Source organism: Ursus americanus, chromosome 4 (assembly GCF_024610735.1).
Source record: "Ursus americanus isolate L20-20 chromosome 4, mUrsAme1.1.p, whole genome shotgun sequence".
In the NCBI taxonomy this organism is placed as follows: domain Eukaryota; kingdom Metazoa; phylum Chordata; class Mammalia; order Carnivora; family Ursidae; genus Ursus; species Ursus americanus.
Genome location: NC_142130.1, coordinates 11935643 through 11954722, shown reverse-complemented (window position 1 = coordinate 11954722; position 19080 = coordinate 11935643). Strand labels below are relative to the sequence as shown.

Below are 19080 nucleotides of genomic sequence, written 5' to 3'. Positions count from 1 at the left end.
GAAAAAATTAAGACTGTCTGGGAATTGAAATAAAAATGCATTCCTTATAGAATATAGCTGTAAGTGACTAAATTATGGTGCATCTTTTAATGAGTCAGAACCTCTCAATGTCAAGATGTTTCTTGACAGTACTGCAGTTTGCCTTGTATTGTTCAAGTCACTGGTCTACCACTAAAGTCTGTGGTAGTAAAATTAACTTCACTAAGTAGTAGTGTAATGGTCTCAAAAAGACATTTCAGAGCTCTTTCCTCCAGGCTGCCAACATGCCATCCAGACTGAGGAAGACCCAGAAACTTCAGGGCCACGTGAGCCACAGCCACAGATGCAGGGACAAGTACCAGAAACACCCAGAAGACCTGGGTAGTGCTTGTGGCATGCATCACTACAGGATCAACCTCGACAAATATCACCCAGGTTTCTTTGGAAAAGTTGGTACGAGGCATTACCACTTAAAGAAGAACCAGAGCTTCTGCTCAGCTATCAACCTTGATAAACTGTAGACCTTGGTTAGGAACAGACACGGATAAATGCTGCCCAAAACAAGACTGGAGCTGCTCCTATGACTGATGTGGTGAGACTGGGCCACTACAAAGTTTGGGGAAAGGGAAAGCTCCCAAAACAGCCTGTCATCATGAAGGTCAAATCCTTCACTAGAAGAGTTAAGGAGAAGACCAAGATTGGGGTGGTGGTGGTTCTGTGTCCTGGTAACTTGAAGCCAGGTAGAGGGAGGTTCATTAAACGCTAACAAGTGCTTTTCTAAAAAAAAAAAAAAAAAAAAAAAAAAAAGATATTGCAGGTTACAAATGTGGTTTGTAGGTTTGTAAATTCTGAGAATTTGGCAAATACTTTCAATATTTTTTTCAGGAGTTTTAGAAATATACTTAAATACCAAGTGGCCATATGATAATTAGACTAACTCCCAGGTTATTTGCAAATTTTGTGTGATGAATGTGTTGAAGGGAAATGTAAATATCTAACATACTTCTTATTGATGAACTAATTTAAGTCCTTTTCTTTAGTTTACTCTCTTATTTTACTTGAACTTCAGTCCTCTGTGAAGACTGATGGAGGATCTAACAACAACAGACGATCCTTCTTTGGCACCTGGACATGCACGTGTGCCTAAAGGTGTGGTTCGTCCAAGCACGGGATATATTGGATCCCATACCTTCTCAAAGGGAGAAGAGAACATCATGTATGATTTTTGCTCTAAACCTCTGCATATATTTATTAAAAACAAAATTATCTCCATCTTAATTGTTCAAATATAATTCTCATTCATATTCCACTTGAGAAAAAGTCTTCACTTGGAAGATTGCTAAAGAAAAATTTACAACAAATTGCAATACTGTACAGGAGAGACACCATGGATAAGTTCAACTGAGATACTAAAAGTCAAATCTTGACTGAGCCAACAATAGGATTCAGGACTCTTTCTAGCTTTCAGAGTCTAACTCAAGTGACACAGATCCTCATAATCTCATCTCCTTCTGCATTTTGAATACCACCACCTGCCAGTGACCTGTGGAATTCATCACTGAGGTAGAAGATAAGGTTATGTCACCAATAATGGCTCACTGGGAAAGGTTAGCTTTTAGAAAAGACTATGTGACTGACTTCTATAATACAGTGAACAATGTTGCTAACTTGCAGGCAGAGGAAATATGAATATAATTTACAAAGGATTGGCTTTCCTCCAAATCCTAAGGGTTAACATTGTCAGCTGGCTAAATCTGGTTCAGAAATATGCACGGTCATCTTCCACCAGTAATATAAGCATCATAAAGAACCGGTGCAAACAATTTTTATCACAAGCATTACATGATTTACCATCCCTCCTGTAAATAATTTAATCTAATAAAAAAAGAGGAAGCATTGTTTTCATTCGGGGAGAAAGTAAATTTTAGTATAAAATGAGAGGCAACTTGTATATTGACACAGGAATATGGACCAGTAAACAGAGGGAAAAAAACCTGTATGGCTCACTGACACTTTATAAAAATAGGTATACAAAGTGAAGCATATTATATATCACTTTGCTTACCCAAAATTTAAAATGTGTTCTTTTGTCTTTTACTAAGGAACATTTAGAGCTTGTAAGTATGCTGGAATAATACTCTAGAAAGTAGTCTTTCATTTATTCAGGAAACAGATAAGCATAAGTAAAAGAAAAATCCTGACACTCCTTTTAAACACATAATTTATTTGGGTTTACTCTCTGGTCGTGTGAAAGGGGGAGAGTTACAGACTATTTGGTTCCACAATAATGGTGAACATATCTTTAGTCTTCACTCATAAAATGTGGTACCTTTAATCTAACAGAAATTCACAGCTAGTGGTTAAAAAAAATCTCTAGTGCCTAACATGGCTTATCACAAATCTTTTTCTGAAATAAAAGCAGTTGTGGTAGGAAGGAAATAATATAGATATATATTCACAATTCTCAAGGAGTCACAATAGATCAGTGTTTTTCAAACTGCAATGTATGACCCATTAATTGGACATAAAATAAATCTAATGGGATATGGCCAGGTATTTTTTAATGGTACATGGTAGAACAGAAAGGAATATAATATATTGGAGGGTGCTGCAGATAATAAAGATCATTTAATAAAATCTATTTCAGATCATTTACATACACATACAAATCTATATATATTTACATATATCTATGCATGCACACACATGTCAGTGCGTTGTTGTATACTGGATCCTAATATAAAATTATACATTTTTTTGTAGGCCTTGGTCAAAAAATTTTGACAACTGCTTCAATAAATAATATCAAAGCCCAGTCTTTATCACCAAAATTAAATCATATATTGTACCTTTCTTCTGCTAATTGTCCTAAAATGAACTAATCACCATTAGCTCTAAAAGCAGATCATATTACATATCATATATGACTTCTACAATCACTACAGAATTGTCACATGATCCAGATAGAAAAGTTTAGGTGCTGGTCTCTAAACACTCTGGTTTTCAAGTACAGTTTTTAGTTTACTCTAATTTCATCGATACTTTCTCTTTCACTTTTTTATTATATTAAGGTATGCAAAATTTGAAGTCTAGTTCATATAGGAAGCATTTACGAACCATTTTATATATATTGTTATATCTTGGCTTGACTTAGTGCACAAAGCTTCCTTTGATATATTGGCCAGCCAATTAATTTTAGAGAAAAAGGATAGATTTACAGCTCCCATTTGATACAGTGATAAGCTACGGGTCCAGAGAGACATTGGTAACAAGGTGGTTGCTGATGTTAAGTGAGGGGACAAAGGTGTTTCTGGTGGGCCTTATTTTGGAACAAGGAAAATGGAAACATTTCAAAGAAATTTTTGAGCTTTTGAGTGTTGGAGAAAGCAGTAAATGAGTAAGTTATTAAATTAAAGAATTACTATAGTGGGAGGAAATGATTGGTGAGAGGGAATGAAACATTATCACTACTCCTGGGAATACAGCTTTTGGGGAAAAAATTAAAATGTGTTCAGGTTTTGTTTTTATAAGCCATTCAAAGGAGACATCTGGTCTCCTTACCAAGACTTCTGTTCCTGCCCTCTGTAACAGAAATCATGCTCCTTCCTCCTGGCCTGGAATTGTAATCAGACCACCTTCATTTTATATAGACCCCAAGAGAGTACTAACAACTTTTGACTACTGATAGCCTGGGAAGAATCCAAACCACTAATCCATTGTCTGTAAGCACTTTATTCTCATACGAATGCCATAAACAATCTAATTCTGTAAAAGCTGACACATAATACCTAGTATGAAGAGAAGAACTTATGTTTAGTAGCAACCTGAGGAAAAACAAGTACATAAAATCAACAAGGAAGCATCAGTATGGTTCATTGGAGATCTGGGACTGCATATCTGGATGTAATATTGGATAAATTGAGAAAATTGGGGCAATAATGGATCAAAAGTTATAACACAGCATTTTTGTGCATCACAGAGACCCTTCAGGGAAACCCCAGCTCAGCAGTGAGTTCATTTATCAAAGGGATAATGACCCAAAAACATTCTTTTGGAGACAGTGTGGAAACTATTTCCCTTTTAAAAGAAAGGCACCTGTGGAACTAATTAGGATGAAGTACTTCTTTCAAAGTATGGGCTATAATCCTGTTGAGTGAATAAAAGATTTACAAGACTATAGTTCAGAATGAGAGGGAACACAAATGACAGCTGAGGGTGGGGTGGCTTCTGGTATGAAAATAAGAAGATTTGGAGAGATTCACACTGATATTCACTGAGATATTCACAAGAGAAAAAAGTAACTGTACCCAAGGACAGTTTTAATAATTCAAGTCACTTTAGACCCAAATTCACTTAACAAGTGCCCCAAAGTGGATAAACCTTCCCTGAATGCATATCTCACTTACAGATTCAGGGAAAAGTTCTGAAAGATAGTTTCCTCTGAGGATTAGGCCAGGGGCTTACACAAAGAGGTTACATTTTTATTTTATACCTTTTAATTTTGTACTGTTTGTTTTTTTAAGCATATTAATGTATTAATTTTTAAATATTATTTAAGAAGAAAGTGTATTGCTCATTACATTAAGGAATGTAAGATGTTTAATTATTTTCTTTATTTAAGACACAAAATAATTTTTTGTTTCCAGATTTGTATATATTGCTCAACTTTATCAGGATAAGTAAAAGAATATGTAAAGGAATGGTATGGGGACATTTGTTATCATTCCATTGTCAGTTGAACAATAATGCATAGATGTGATAGCACAACCCAACTGCCAAGGCTTATCATAGCCATGCATAATAGAGAGTGGAAATATAATGGAATCATGCAACTATAGCCTGACAAGAATCAGGGACCTTAGCGATCTAGTGAAATCTAATTTATTTGCATTTTTCTTTTATTGTTACTCTTGTAAGAAAGTATCACATTTTGCTTAAAAATTAATCTATTTATCAATCTAACTTAACTATCTCTATTCTTCCCCAACAGGGCTTCAAAGAAAGCCAATTCTCACATACTTTCTCAGTTATAAGTCTTCTGGAATGTACATTGTTTCTATCTCTGCCTGTACACTACCTCCAAGGCTTCTGTTCATCTTTGACAATAAAAACTTTGCAAAGCCATCAATGACCATCTTGTAGCAAATCTAAAAGATAACGTACACTCTGTCACATATTGGCTTGACAGTATCACTTCACATTCTGGATGATGCCTGCCCTCCCTTCTGCATCTCTTTCTTTCCCTAGTTCTGCAACAGTGCTCTTCCAGTTCTTTCTCTTAACTCTAGGGTCTTCTAGCTTTCTCTCTTCAAAGTTGGGATTCCTCAGTTTTCTCTTATGGACCCCATTCCCTTTTCACTTTACAGTCTCTCCGGATTGTGTCATGAACTCTACGGCTTCATTTGCCACCTACATACTGAAAATTTCCAAGTCCATATATCTAGGTCAAATCTTTTTTTAAACCTATTTTTCTAACTGCCTACCACATACATCTATTTGGATGTTTCACAAGTACTTTAAACTCAATATGTCTCAAACTTGCCTCAAGGGATTTCTTCAAACCCTATCCTTTCTATGTATTCCTTTTTTTCAAAGAATAGTACTGATAACACTTCAATGCCCAAGAAAATATGGTGCTTCCTGAGTCCTTTTTTCCTCATCCATTATGTCCAATAAATTACTAGAAAGTACAAATTCTATGACATCTACTTTTTTCTCTGTCCTCATTGCCACTTTGTTATCTATTTTACAAATAAACGCATAGCCCTCTGTCCCCCTGCCCTCCTTTGCTGTTTCTCTCTAAATCGTTCTCCACACAGCAGCCAGAATAATAAACACACATATACAAAATCCTGGTACTTTCCCACTTAAAATCTAGTAAGGGTTCCCTATAACTTTTCAGATAAAGACAATGTCCCTATTATGACTTAGCACATTATTATGACTTACCACACTCACACCCAATTCAACACAATACTTCAGTCACTCAAAATTATTCTATTACTCAATTATACCATTTTCCTACCCATGCTTTGGAATTTTCCACATGTCTTTTTTCTAAAACACACGTTTGAACTCTCGTGCCTGGTTTATTTCTGTACCTCCTTTAGAGTTCAGCTAAGACATTATTTACAATGGGAGGACTTCTCTGCCCTCCATTTCTCCATCCAAGTCTTTGTTTACTATCACTCATCTATGTTCCCTTGTCAAATAATATTTCGCTGCATTTATCAACATTGATTTATAATTCTCTCTCTACTTGTCTCTAAGCTTCATGAGGGCAAGGATTGCATTTATTTCCTTTACCATTTTATTTCTAGCTTCTAATGTAGTGACTAGTATAGATTTTTGAGCTCAATAAACATTTTTAATTTCATATATAAATTAATGAATCATCATCATCAATCCTATCAATGTCTTATTCTCAGAAATCCAAGGCTCTTTGGCTACTCTTATAAGAATTCACTTATGGTATCTGACTTGGTTTAATCTATTTTAGTCATGTTTCAGAATACAAGATAATAAAATATGTTTTCCTATCTTCTGATATATTTTCCACTTAAAGAACACTTGTCAAAGTCATCAAAAATCTTCAAAACAATTATTCGAGAACTGGTTTTATGTTAATGGATATGCTCATAAGTATACATCAGGAGTTCATGTACTGCTTTGAAAAAGCAGAACACTGGTGGGAATGAATCATTTTCTTAAAGAAGCTCAAAGTTCTTTACTAAGTTGTGCCAGGGAAGCCCCACATCCAGCGACAGATTTCATTAGCAGTACATCCGTTTTTGCTATCTTTGTAGAACACTGTTAAGTGCTATGCTAATAGACAAAAGTAGAAAATCAGAACATATGTTGCGAAATTAGCTGGAAGCTATATAAGAAACGTTTTGGGGCTTTTTTTTGTTTTGGTTTGTTTTTTTTCTGGATGAAGAATTCTGGTTCAAAGACATAGTTTCTAACATTTTAGTGTGCAAGAAAAACAACCAATAATGGATATTTCAAACAGATTTAAGAAATCAGACAGAATTATATTGGGTAGTATTCTTATCTAAGGTGTGGAAAACCAAGGTAGCAAAAGAACTAGATAAAATGCCGTAAGTAAATACTGAGTTTTTCTTCAGTATATTCTACTAGACCACCTACTGCAAATTAAGAGCTGAAGACAGGTTATCTGAACACGATGGAGTAAAGTTAGAGAAAATATTCAGAACTCTAGAGACAATTAAGACTAACTATAGTTATTTAGACAAAAGGATGTCTTCTAAGTTATTGGAATGGAAAGGACAATACTCATGTAGCATCTAATGTCAACTTAGAGTATTAGTTGACATTTGTATTAACGACATCTTTAAATTAAAGGGCAAAAGTATATAAATAACTCTAGAGTTGAGGGATGAGACATGAAACTAAAAGAATGGGGAACTGAATGACAGTCTCTAAATAGAAGACCCGATCTAACAAAATACCTAGTAGTTCATCATTTATCCGAGGTAGAAAACAAAAACAAATACAAAACATGGCTCCTTTCTAAACGAAATATTAAAAGAAAACTCAGCATCTGACATTTCCCATCCAGGGCTGGCTTATTATTGTTCACCATAAAGAGAAAGCTAATGATTGATTCTGTCCACATCCACAGTGCTTCCAGGAAAACTTTACTGACTTCTAACCATTAAAAGTTACCAATAATTAATGGACATTTAAGGAAAACAAGCAATGTGGAAAAAAATAAAAGGTCAAACTAAGCAAACAGAAAAGTGAACTCCAAAAGAGACAGAAAAAAAATTTTAGAGAACAGAGTAAATTTTTTAAAATGCTTTCATTAGTATCTGGGAAGAAGACTAGGAAGACATTGCATGCATAGAAAAAGTAGTGGATTCAACAAAAATGGACCAATATAAGAACAAGAAAGGATTCCTAGAAAAGGCAAAATTTCCAAAATAAGAATTTAATAGAAGAAATCAAAGACACATTTAAGGAATATTCTTGAAAGAAAATATATATATATATTTAAAAGATGAAATATGAGAAAACATGTAATGGAAGGAAATATGTCAAACATATGTCAAAATATGTCAAACAAGGAAGTCCATTGTCTGATTAACCAGAGTTGAAGAATGAAAGAATAGGGGTAAAATTATCAAAGTATCAGAAGAATTCCCAGGCTGAGTGAGATGACCTTTCAATTGAAAGAGCCCATCAAGTGTCCAGGAAAAAAAAAGAAAGAAAGAAAGAAAGAAAGAAAGAAAGAAAGAAAGAAAGAAAGAAAGGAAGGAAGGAAGGAAGGAAGGAAGGAAGGAAGGAAGGAAGGAAGGAAGGAAGGAAGGAAGAAAGAAAGAAAGAAAGGAAGAAAGAAAGAAAGAGAAAAAAAGAAAAGAAAGAAAAGTCTAGATATATCTTTGTAAAAATGAACAACATGAAGTTCAAGAATGAGATCACAAATACTTTTAAAGAGAAAAAAATAGGTCACCAATAAAGAAACAAGAGTTCGACTGGATTATAGTAACAATAAAATTATAAAAAGAAAGAGAAGAAAACTTTCAAAGTAATGTACTATAAGTGAAAAATGTTTTAAACAGATACCTATGTAAAATGAAACTATCAATTGTTTATGAAAGTAGAATAAAAACATTTTTAGAAATGCAAAGAATCAGGGTTCCTGGTTGGCTCAGTCATTAAGTGTCTGCCTTCGGCTCAGGGCGTGATCCCAGAGTCCTGGGATCGAGCCCCACATCAGGCTCTTCCGCTGGGAGCCTGCTTCTTCCTCTCGCACTCCCCCTGCTTGTGTTCCCTCTCTCACTGGCTGTCTCTCACTCTGTCAAATAAATAAATAAAATCTTAAAAAAAAAAAGAAAGAAATGCAAAGAATCAGGAAGTTAACCATTCTTGCTTTCTTTCCCAAGAAGTTAATCAATCTTCCCATCCAGATATGATTATTGATACTTTTGCAACTTTAAACAGCATAGGAAAATCTCCATTTCAAATGCCAGGAATCATAGACAATACTCACTGATTCTCTATTAGGTAGAATGAGAAATTATATTAATGCTCCCCACCCTCTCCTCATCCTTTCTTTTGCTCTACCCAAGCTTTGATAGCCTTAAATTTACTTCCTTCTTTACACAGATCAGTTCCAAACGTTTAAACTTAAATATTATTATCATGATGCTCCTGTTGCAAATGTAGTTTGTTGCAACCTTGAGTCATATACTAGGATTATATTTCATCCCCTAGAAGTCCAATACTTCCATAAGAAAAATAGCTTATTGTGTCATTTAGAATGAATTCTCTTTAAATCCTCCATACCAAATGCCTTTACCATATTCTCAATTTTGTACAATTTGGTATCATCCTTTATATTTTATAGATTCCTCTTATTTCCCAGAGCCTTCTGTCCAAAACCTTTTGTTCTCCTGCTGCTCTCTAAGGCAGAGTCTAGCTATCATAGAGGAATGGCATGTTACTGTGCTTCTAAGTTAAACCCATTCTTTCCTTGGAGTCATGCATTCATCTCTAGTATACCCTCTTCTTACTATAGTACATCTTCAATTAACTTTCTCAGAATCCAAGATAATAGGGGGGAAGGGTCTGAGCAGGAAGCACGGAGAAGGTTGATAGTATGAATGAACTACACTCTTCTTTCATAGCAGGAAGTTAATACACAATGTATAGGTAGATTTTTCTATTAAAAAAAAGATATCAATATATCATTTTAAAATAGGCATCAGAAGAGCTAAACACAGAAATAGAAGTTGTCACTTGAGGAAAGAGAGAGGACTTTGACAATCAACACTTGCTTTTCAATATAAGTTGTAGTTATTAGTGTTAATCACCAAATATTCCCAGTTCTCTGCTCCCTGAGAACATGACAGGACTATACTTCCTGGTCCTGGTGAGATTGCATGGAACTATATTACTAGTCATGACTAATGACTTGTGAGTGAAAGTGGCATATGTCACTACTTCTAGGTAGAGACTGTAAGAGCCAGTACACAATTCAACACCCTCTTTTTTTTTCCCCCTGTAACATTCATCAGGAACTTTGGTGACTAATCATCAGCCTGAGTACCAGATTGAGAATATATGTTTCAGAGCTAGTCCCCAGACAACCTGTAGTATGCAGCATGGACTATAAGCCTTTTTGATATTATGGGCCACTGAAGTTTTGGAGTTACTTGTCACTGCAGCAAAAGTTATCTAAAAAAATGTTATTTGATTTTTTTTCACATGTGCATAATTTACTTTGATAATAAGACATTTTAAAATGTCAAAAGACATAACAAGCTTCTAATTGGGCCTAAATAATATAGATATCATGTCTTTGTTAATGCCAAATCTATAAACTCAATAAAATGATTTTTAGCTCTCTTCAACGAGGTTCTTCCTCTGAGCTTCAGAACACAGAAAATCGAATAATTATTTTTTCCATTCTCCTGAGGTGATACATAAGTAGTATCAGTCTAAAGGCATAAGAAAGAAGCTAATTCTTTACATATAACAGAAGTCTTAAGTCATCAGGGATTAATTCCTTGTGGAGCCCCAGTTGAGAAAGCCTACTTGGACTATAGTCCCCATAAGGAGTATGGTAATTCATGGAAAGACAATTAGCCATTTTTTAACATTGTTATACCAGACTAAAGCACTAAATAATTAAAACCATAATGATTAAGTAAGAATTACTTTTTTGCTAATGCTAATTTATATGGGGTACTAGTTCTCAAACTTCAGTGGGTCTGGAGCGGAAGCCAGAAATTTGCATTATAACAGGCACATGAAGATATTCTGAGATAGGTAATCTTTAGACACACTGAGAAAATTGCCTTAATGAGTTCAAAAGATTGTGTACTTTGTCCCCCAAATATCAGTGAGTGATTAACTCTCTAAGAAACACAATAATAAAAATGGAAACTAAGAGAAGTCAAAATCACACTTAAACTAGAATTAAATCCTCATTGTCAGATTAACCATCTCAAAAATTGACTGTGATCAAAACATAGCAGGAACCTGAGGGTTATGCGTAGTCATTTTTCGGAAGAACTCAATGATTGATAAGATGCCAGCTGGATCAATGGCCATCTTCCCATTCCCACAGACACATCCAGGAGAAGCAAATGGGATCAAGGAGAAAGGGATTCACCAACACAATCAAATTTTCTTTGGGCACACCACCACTCAAAAAGAGCACTCCAGGAAGCAACTTGGTTTCTATTCTCCCACTTTCTAGGGGCCCACTGCCTACTGCTGCCTAGACACAGTGCCTTGCTTTGTAAAAATTCTGAGACCTAGGCTCCTCTTTTCTTTTGCCACGCAATTCTGGAAATCAGTTAATCAGTTTCAGATCATGACAGTTGATCTGATGACTGTGAATTCATTTTCAGTTCTGTCAAAATTCATTTGTATATGCCCTTGGCTATATTGAAATTTCATGCTTTATTTTGAAATTTTTTAAAAAATGCCACATCCATTTGACCTTCTGTTTTCCCTAGTTATTTTCATAACAGAAAACCAAAGATTAGCAATGGTTGTTGGAGAAACAATATTCAAACATGAGCAAGTATTAAAAATGTATGAAATTGTTATAGAAAATAGATCTTATCCATCATCGCCAAAAGTAAGTGAGTCCCAGACCGGTAGTGGTGCCTACATAAACTGGTTTGACCATCTCATTCCAGTTTTGGCCGTTCATAACTTTAGTGGCCTAAATACAATCCTACTTACATATTTTCCCTTCATTTTATATCTCATTAAGACTCAAATGCCCTCCCCAGTCCTGTCATTTGTAGACTGATGTTCAAATGTGGTAGAGAACAAGATGGGCATTTGGTGGAAAGACAAACTTTTTACACACTGTTTAATAAGTACGTTTCATTGTGCTGCTGTATCACAAAGCAAAACTTATCAAGTAGCCATGGAAAGATATAATACTGAATGTAATACAGGATATTTTTTCACTATACCAAAACATGCCTGTGATAAATTTTCCTTGAGTGAGCAGTCTTTTCTATATTAGTAAACTAAACTTTGTACATGATTATATTTCTACTTTACTTCGGTGTAAAGAAGATCAGCATCAAATTTACAGTCTTTTCCCAGTCACTGCTTAGGGTCTTAGGATTGGCACCCTTGTGAGCAAACCATAACCCTGATATCTATTTTTTCTACTCTCATTTTTCTTTACTCCAATATTTTTCATCTATTCATTGTTATTTTGTTAAATTATATCTGTTTTTATGAGATACCTCAAAACATAGCCAAGCTAAAAAAGTGTAAGTAATAGGTAGGCAATAAATGAAGAGAGAAAGATAGAAGAGGAAATGTTATCTATAATGTAGATGAGCCACGAGGAAAACTCAAGACAGTGGCACTGCAGCTTAGAAAGCAGCTCCTGGCCAGTTGAAACAGACCCTCTCACCACCTCCTGTGATTTGTCTTTTTTCACTAAGATAATGGGAGACAGAGGTATTACTTTCTGTGGTTCTTAAGGTATGAATACTTTGATACCTTCAGTTTTTATGAGTAACCTAAGAATAGCCTACTAATAAAAGTATTGGTGGTGAAGAAAATTTGAATTTATGTCTTAATTAAGTAAAAGCATGAATCAAAGCACAATGTCGAGCGTTGCAGGGGTGGAGAGTTCCACAGGAGGAGCACAGGGTGAGCACAGGAAATGAGGGCTGTGGTTCAGAATCTCAGTTTTAGATAGAGGCCAACTTGGATTTGAATCCTTCCTATCAGTGACACCTTGGCTACTTATTGTCTAAGCCTCAATTTTCCTTATCTATAAAACAGGAATAACATAGCATCTACATCTTTGTGTCCTTTAGGGATTTAACTTGAGATGAAGGCATTAGAGAACTTAGTACAGAATATGTTTTCTATTCATTTTTATTTGATTTTTATTTATGACAGTTTCTTCCCTAAAAAACTTGAGATTTATAGAGCAATTAAGTCATGTATACAAGACTATAGTTGAAGGGTATGTGTAACAAATGCCTTGAAGGTGGCATATGCAAAGTTATGGGGTAAGAGGAACAGAGAGAAAAATGATCAAAGTCAGAGACCCAGCTGTGGGGTCAGCTGGAAGAAAAACTTCTAGTGACTTAAATGAAAGGCCACCTAATGTGTTCGAGAACACACAGTAAAGCTACATCACGACTCAGGTTGAAGGACAAATTGGAATAGACTGTACGATTTCAAAGTAAAATGAAAATGCTATCAAGAAGAAACTAATAATGAGAACACTGTTTTTGCAAAGGAATCATTCTGTGAAAGGTAATACACTCTTTATGTTGCCACCAATTAGGATATGAAGCTACATTATGGCTCTTCTCATAACTAGCATTTACCTTAGAATTAATATGTGCCACAAGTCTTTTAGATACATAACAACCAAACGAGGTAAGAATTATCCCCATTTTCCAGAGCAGAAGATAAGATTTAATAAGCTTAAATACTTTGATTGAAGTCACTTAGTAAATGATGGCATAGAGATGCTTCCTGGCTACAAAGTCCATGTTGCAAAGCCTGTACCCCTCTCACTATCATCCTTTGCCTCTCTGCATAACTGCATCCTACAGGATCTTTTCTGATGACTGTGTCAAAAATGTGGTTTGATTATTTACATGGAGAGTGGGCCCCTCACAGACGATTTTACATTAATTCTCTGAAAAAAGGCATAATGGGAATTTGAATAAATAAGAATACAGGTTTTATTTTCCAGAAGAACCAAGTGACACCAACACCAGCAGTGTCTTATATAAAGAGTGGTTGCCCCCACATTCATGGGGTAGCAACAAACTCAGTATTTTCTGTTCTTCTAGTGATTACAGATCTTGACAGTGTGTTAATTGTTATGAAGTCTCTGCTAAACTGGGAACACATCTCTGTAGCATTCTGAAAAATACAAAGTCCTTAAGTTTGAAGAAAAAAAAAACAGGAAGAAAGCAATATATAAGCAATGAGAATAAGTGATAACTTTCCAATGTTCGCTTTTCTAAATTTTTAAATACATATTTAATTTTAACTATGATAGCTTTACATGGCTTTTCCAACGACTATGCTCTAATCAGAAACAGAAAATAATTCAGGTTACCTCTAAAGATTATCTAACAATTATCATTATGTTATAAAAAATAATGGTATAGTTGCCAAAAAACATTTCCAAATAGCCCAACTATAGGAAAACAGACATTGAAGCCATTTCGCGATTAAGAGATTATAATCAATGGAGAAAAAACAATCAGAAAGAACTTTTCAAAAGATTGTGTAGTATTTATTAGTTCCATTTGCCATGTTTTTGGCTCTCCATCTTCTGGACACACTTTCTGATTCTACTGTTGCCATGTTGGACCATGTACTTATGCTGGTCAATGAATCAAGAGTAGATGTATAAAATGTCACTTCCAAGTTAGGGCATCTCATTACTTGTTCAAGACCCCCCCCCCCCCCAGAGTTCTCTTTCCCTCTATCTCACTGACTGGCTGACTTTGATAGTGGCTGCTCCTTCAAGCTGAGTTCAAAAGTGAGGGGATACAGAATGTAAATTTCAAGCAACCTGCAACAGTCACGTAGAATGAGGGAAAGCTAAACCTTTATAGTTGCAAGTCACCAAGATTTTGTGGTTGTGACTGTAATTTATCCTAGCCCAGCACTGTCCAAGAAAAAAAAATGTCAGCCACATGTGAAATTTTGTTTTCTACTAGCCACGTTTTAAAAATGCAATAGGTGAAATTATTTACTAACCACATTTCAAATGTTCAATAGCCACAAATGGCTACTGGCTACTATATTGGACAGAGCAGATTTTGCTAATTATGGTGATATAGACAATATAGTATCTAATGGATCACTAAGATTTCCTCAAGAAACACATATACAGCAGGACAAATGGCTTAGCAGCAGGAGAGAGTTGATAAATTGTTTTGCTTTAAGATGGCAATGGGCTATCCTAGTGGATATTTCCTCTGGGCAACGAGAAAATACAGAACAAAGAAAGCACAGAACATTAGGAATATAGATGTAGTTCCAGTTATCCTTCACTTTGCTAGTTCCTGAAAATAGAAGAGTAGAAGGCTCCAGCTATACCTTGAAAAATCCACAGTTGGTCCTCAAAAGACGGAATAATATAAATGATGAAAAAAAAAAAAACTTCGAAAGACATATCTGAAAGAGATGAAATAAAACATCCAGCACTCATAGGTCCTGGAGCTGAGAAAAAAAATAAACGCAATGAATAGAGTTTTATATATACCTAAAGTAATCAAGAGGGAAAGAAATATAAGAACAGAGTGAAAGCTTTGGGTTTTTAACAAGAAATGATTATTAGTGACATTTGGAAGTATAGCTTTGGTGAATTCATGAGTTAAGAGACCAAATTAAAGAAAATTCAAAAGAAATCTAGTGAAGAGGAAATTGAAGCAATGAATGAAAGGCAATAGTAATAGTATGAGTAGAAATGTACTTCTATAAAATAGAGCTCCATTTCAGCTGAAGAGCCCAGGGAAACTTAATAAGAGAAAACAGCCATTTGTGGGTCTGTGTGATGCTAATAATGATATGCAGGATTTTACAAGGAGATGAGTGGCATGAGGGCAAAAAAGAGCAAAGGACTTAGACAAGGATCAAATATCCTATCTGGAGGCTTAAAGGAATAAAATGTAAGGCAGAGCTTTAGATTGGCTGCAAATCAAAGACAAAATCTTTGATCTACTGAGAATTACATGTTTAAATAATTGGTTACCTTGACTTTGAATGAAAGAAAGCATGAGATTTACAGGTAGTTGTAAGTTTAGCGGGAATAAAGGAAATGAGAACTTGACTGACTAACAACATGATTTCTATAGAAATATGTGTGTACTTTTTCACACAGGTAAAAATGAATAACATTTTTAGGAAAATAAAAATGAATAAAAATCCAGTTTATCTTGTGAACTAGAAATAAAAAGGAAGAAAACTTTTAAAAAATCGAATTATTTCTTAAAATTGAATACCATAAATGCCTGTGCTTTTAAATATCTTACAAAATAAGCAAGAATATGAAATTCCAGAGTTTTTGGAAAACCCATCACAGTACCATGTTATTTTGTTTTTACTAGAAAAACTTTGTTTTTCTAAGTTTATACCAAACAAAATTCTTTAAAAAACTCAAGCTCTTTAAGCAGTACGCCCTTATATATTATAACTATTTTCTCACAAATATCTTGACATTAAGGTGTTTGGAAAAATAACAATAGCAATAAAAATGAAGGCAAAGTCAAATAATTCTCTAGATTTATACATGTAAACATAAAATTTATGGATTGTATGTAGGTTTCAAAAATTGTCACAACAGATTAATATATAATTTTTCTATAACACAATAATATATGTTAAAAGTGAACATCAGTGTAAGTCACAGAATACCAAAAACAACATCAAGGATTTGGGAAGGAAAAAAAAAGATTTTGAAAGTTTCAAAAAACCTGGAGAACTGGTCATGTCAATTAAAGCAAAGCCCAAGACAAATACTTTAACAATCTAATTTTTTAAAAAGAGCATCAAGCAGTGAAAAGAATTCCAACTAAAATCAAAGAATATCTTAAATATAATTATACACTAAGCAAATGACAAAGGAAAAGTGATGAAGTGTAAAGAAATAGTCCACAAAGTAATTATTTAGACCCTATCTTCAGAATTAAAGCAAAAGAGCAGGCATTTGCTTATCATCAAATCAGATTTATGAACAGAAAGGTGAGAAATTAAAGAACCAGCAGATTAACACCTTAAGTGACAATTAACTCAATAATGTTTTCTCTGCTGAAAAAAGACCAACACCAACAGCTCTCAGTCAAAAGTGGTAAATTAAGTAAAGATGAGAGAAATTCTTCATTCATTCAGATGGTTAATATCTGAAAGTAATCCATCTAAACTCACCTCTGGAAATTACCCTTATAAATAGCTTTTGTGTGGGGAAGTAATATCTACTACTGTCCAGCTGAGAAGATTTCTCCCTTAGGAAAGTTCAGCCTCTTGTTCCATTCATCCCCACACACTCTCTCTTCATTATCCAGGATGACAGCACATTGAACCCACTGGTGTCTTTTATTCCTTCCTCTCCTGATCTAACATGGATGTGTGGAGCTGCTTAGAATGAGGGTAGGCCACAGTCACAGAGAGAATGAGCACAGGTTTTGGGGTCGAACAGGCCTGGGCTTAAATTATCCCAGATCCACCACCTACTAGCAATTTGTTTAACCGCCATGATGCTTACTTTTTTCATTTACCAAATGAGGATAATAATACCCACCTCACAGAGCTACTGAAAGAATTAGAGCTAACAATGCAGATAGAGTGCCTAGTATATCTTGACCCATAGAAATTGTTCAACAAATTAATTTCATTGTGAAGATCTGAGCCCAAATCCTGCTCTGTCATTAGAAGCTCTGTGGCTCAATTCCTGATGATATAGTATCTACCTCATATAATATTACTGTGAAGATTAAATAAGTTAAAATAAGTAAAGTGCTTAGAACAGTGACAAGCAAATAATAAATGCCACATAAGTATTATCATTCTTATTATTACTAGGCTCACAATTCCTAAGGGAGGTTCTGGAAATAACAAAGTCCTAATGCATAGGACTTTGCATATAAAGCATAGAGGTCTAGTTTTCTATAAAAATAGATACACCTAGGATGGTCAGAAAAGGGGCTAAGAGTGGCGCCTGGGTGGCTCAGTCGTTAAGTGTCTGCCTTCGGCTCAGGGCGTGATTCCAGAGTCCTGGGATCGAGCCCCGCCTCGGGCTCCCTGCTCTGCTGGGAGCCTGCTTCTTCATCTCCCACTTCCCCTGCTTGTGTTCCCTCTCTCGCTGGCTGTCTCTCTCTCTGTCAAATAAATAAATAAAATCTGAAAGAAAGAAAGAAAGAAAGAAAGAAAGAAAGAAAGAAAGAAAGAAAGAAAGAAAGAAAGAAAAGGGGCTAAGAATTAATGACCTTAAGTATAGAACAAGAGACCAGCCCCTAAGTACAGTACTGATTCTAGGCTTTACCACCTTTTTTGAGAGTCACTGTAGGTGTCCAACACTTATGGGCACATCATAGCCATGAGAAGAACTGTGCTCTTACAGACGCAATTTGTAGGGATGAAAGGCTAGTCCTCCAGGGAGATCTTAAATACTTCTCCATGTTGGTCTCCAGCTTCCCACACTGGCATGGTCATACATAAGACTGTGATATCAGAAGTCATTGCTTCAAGTTTGTGGTGTTGGGCTTGGTGCACCATCTCTCACTATATTCCAGAACCAAGCAGGCATGGGTTCTAATACTAGCTCTATCATTTACCAACTTTGTGACCTAAGCATACTCTATAGCGTATCTGATGCTTCACTTACGAAATACCTATTTCTCAGGGTCACTGTGAAGTTTGGAGATGTTATATATAGGTGTGTCTGGGATGCATTCAGCAAGTGGTTGTTGAAAACTAGCCAAGCAGCCTCCTTATCTCATTTCTTTCTTTGTCTGATAGCCTCTACGTAGTGGAGTAATTCTTACCCCTCTCTCGGCTAAATATCTATGATGCCCTAAAACTCCTTAGGCTCTTGCACATACTGACTTCTGCCATGCCTTTTTATACCCTGGTTAATTCTGGTACTCTCTCAATCCCTAGCTGTCAGTCTAGAGAAGGTAGCCCTCTCTACTAACCAACGTGGCCATTTAAATAAAGTGAGTCTTAAGTTTTCTTCTAGCCTTTATAGTCAATAATTCTAGTAAACTTAGTTCTATAAAATTTTATGCTTCAAATTCAAGTTGGTACTTCTTTCTATGTCTGGGTTATCTGAAGCCATTTCTTTGTTTTATTTCCTAGCAAACTACATCCAGTTGATGCTCTATGTATATTTCACATCAAGGTTTCAGTCTCTAGCATGTCACCACGACTTGAGAATGTCCCATGTGCCACTCTCTGCTTTGCATTTCTTTCCTTCTACTTCTCATGGTAAACTTAAACTTGCCTTTCCAAACTAGATCATATGTCACCACCTGTGAAACCCTCCCCAACTCACCCAAACATCCCAGGTTGTCTGGGCCCCTGAGTTTCCACTAGGTTGTTATCACTGTAAAA

The 19080-nt window shown here is 35.3% G+C and overlaps 1 pseudogene; it reads left to right on the top strand.

Annotated features, from left to right (window-relative positions):
• The first annotated feature begins 263 nt into the window (after window positions 1-263).
• Window positions 264-745, top strand: LOC123786443 (large ribosomal subunit protein uL15 pseudogene; annotated as a pseudogene).
• Window positions 746-19080: the final 18335 nt, after the last annotated feature.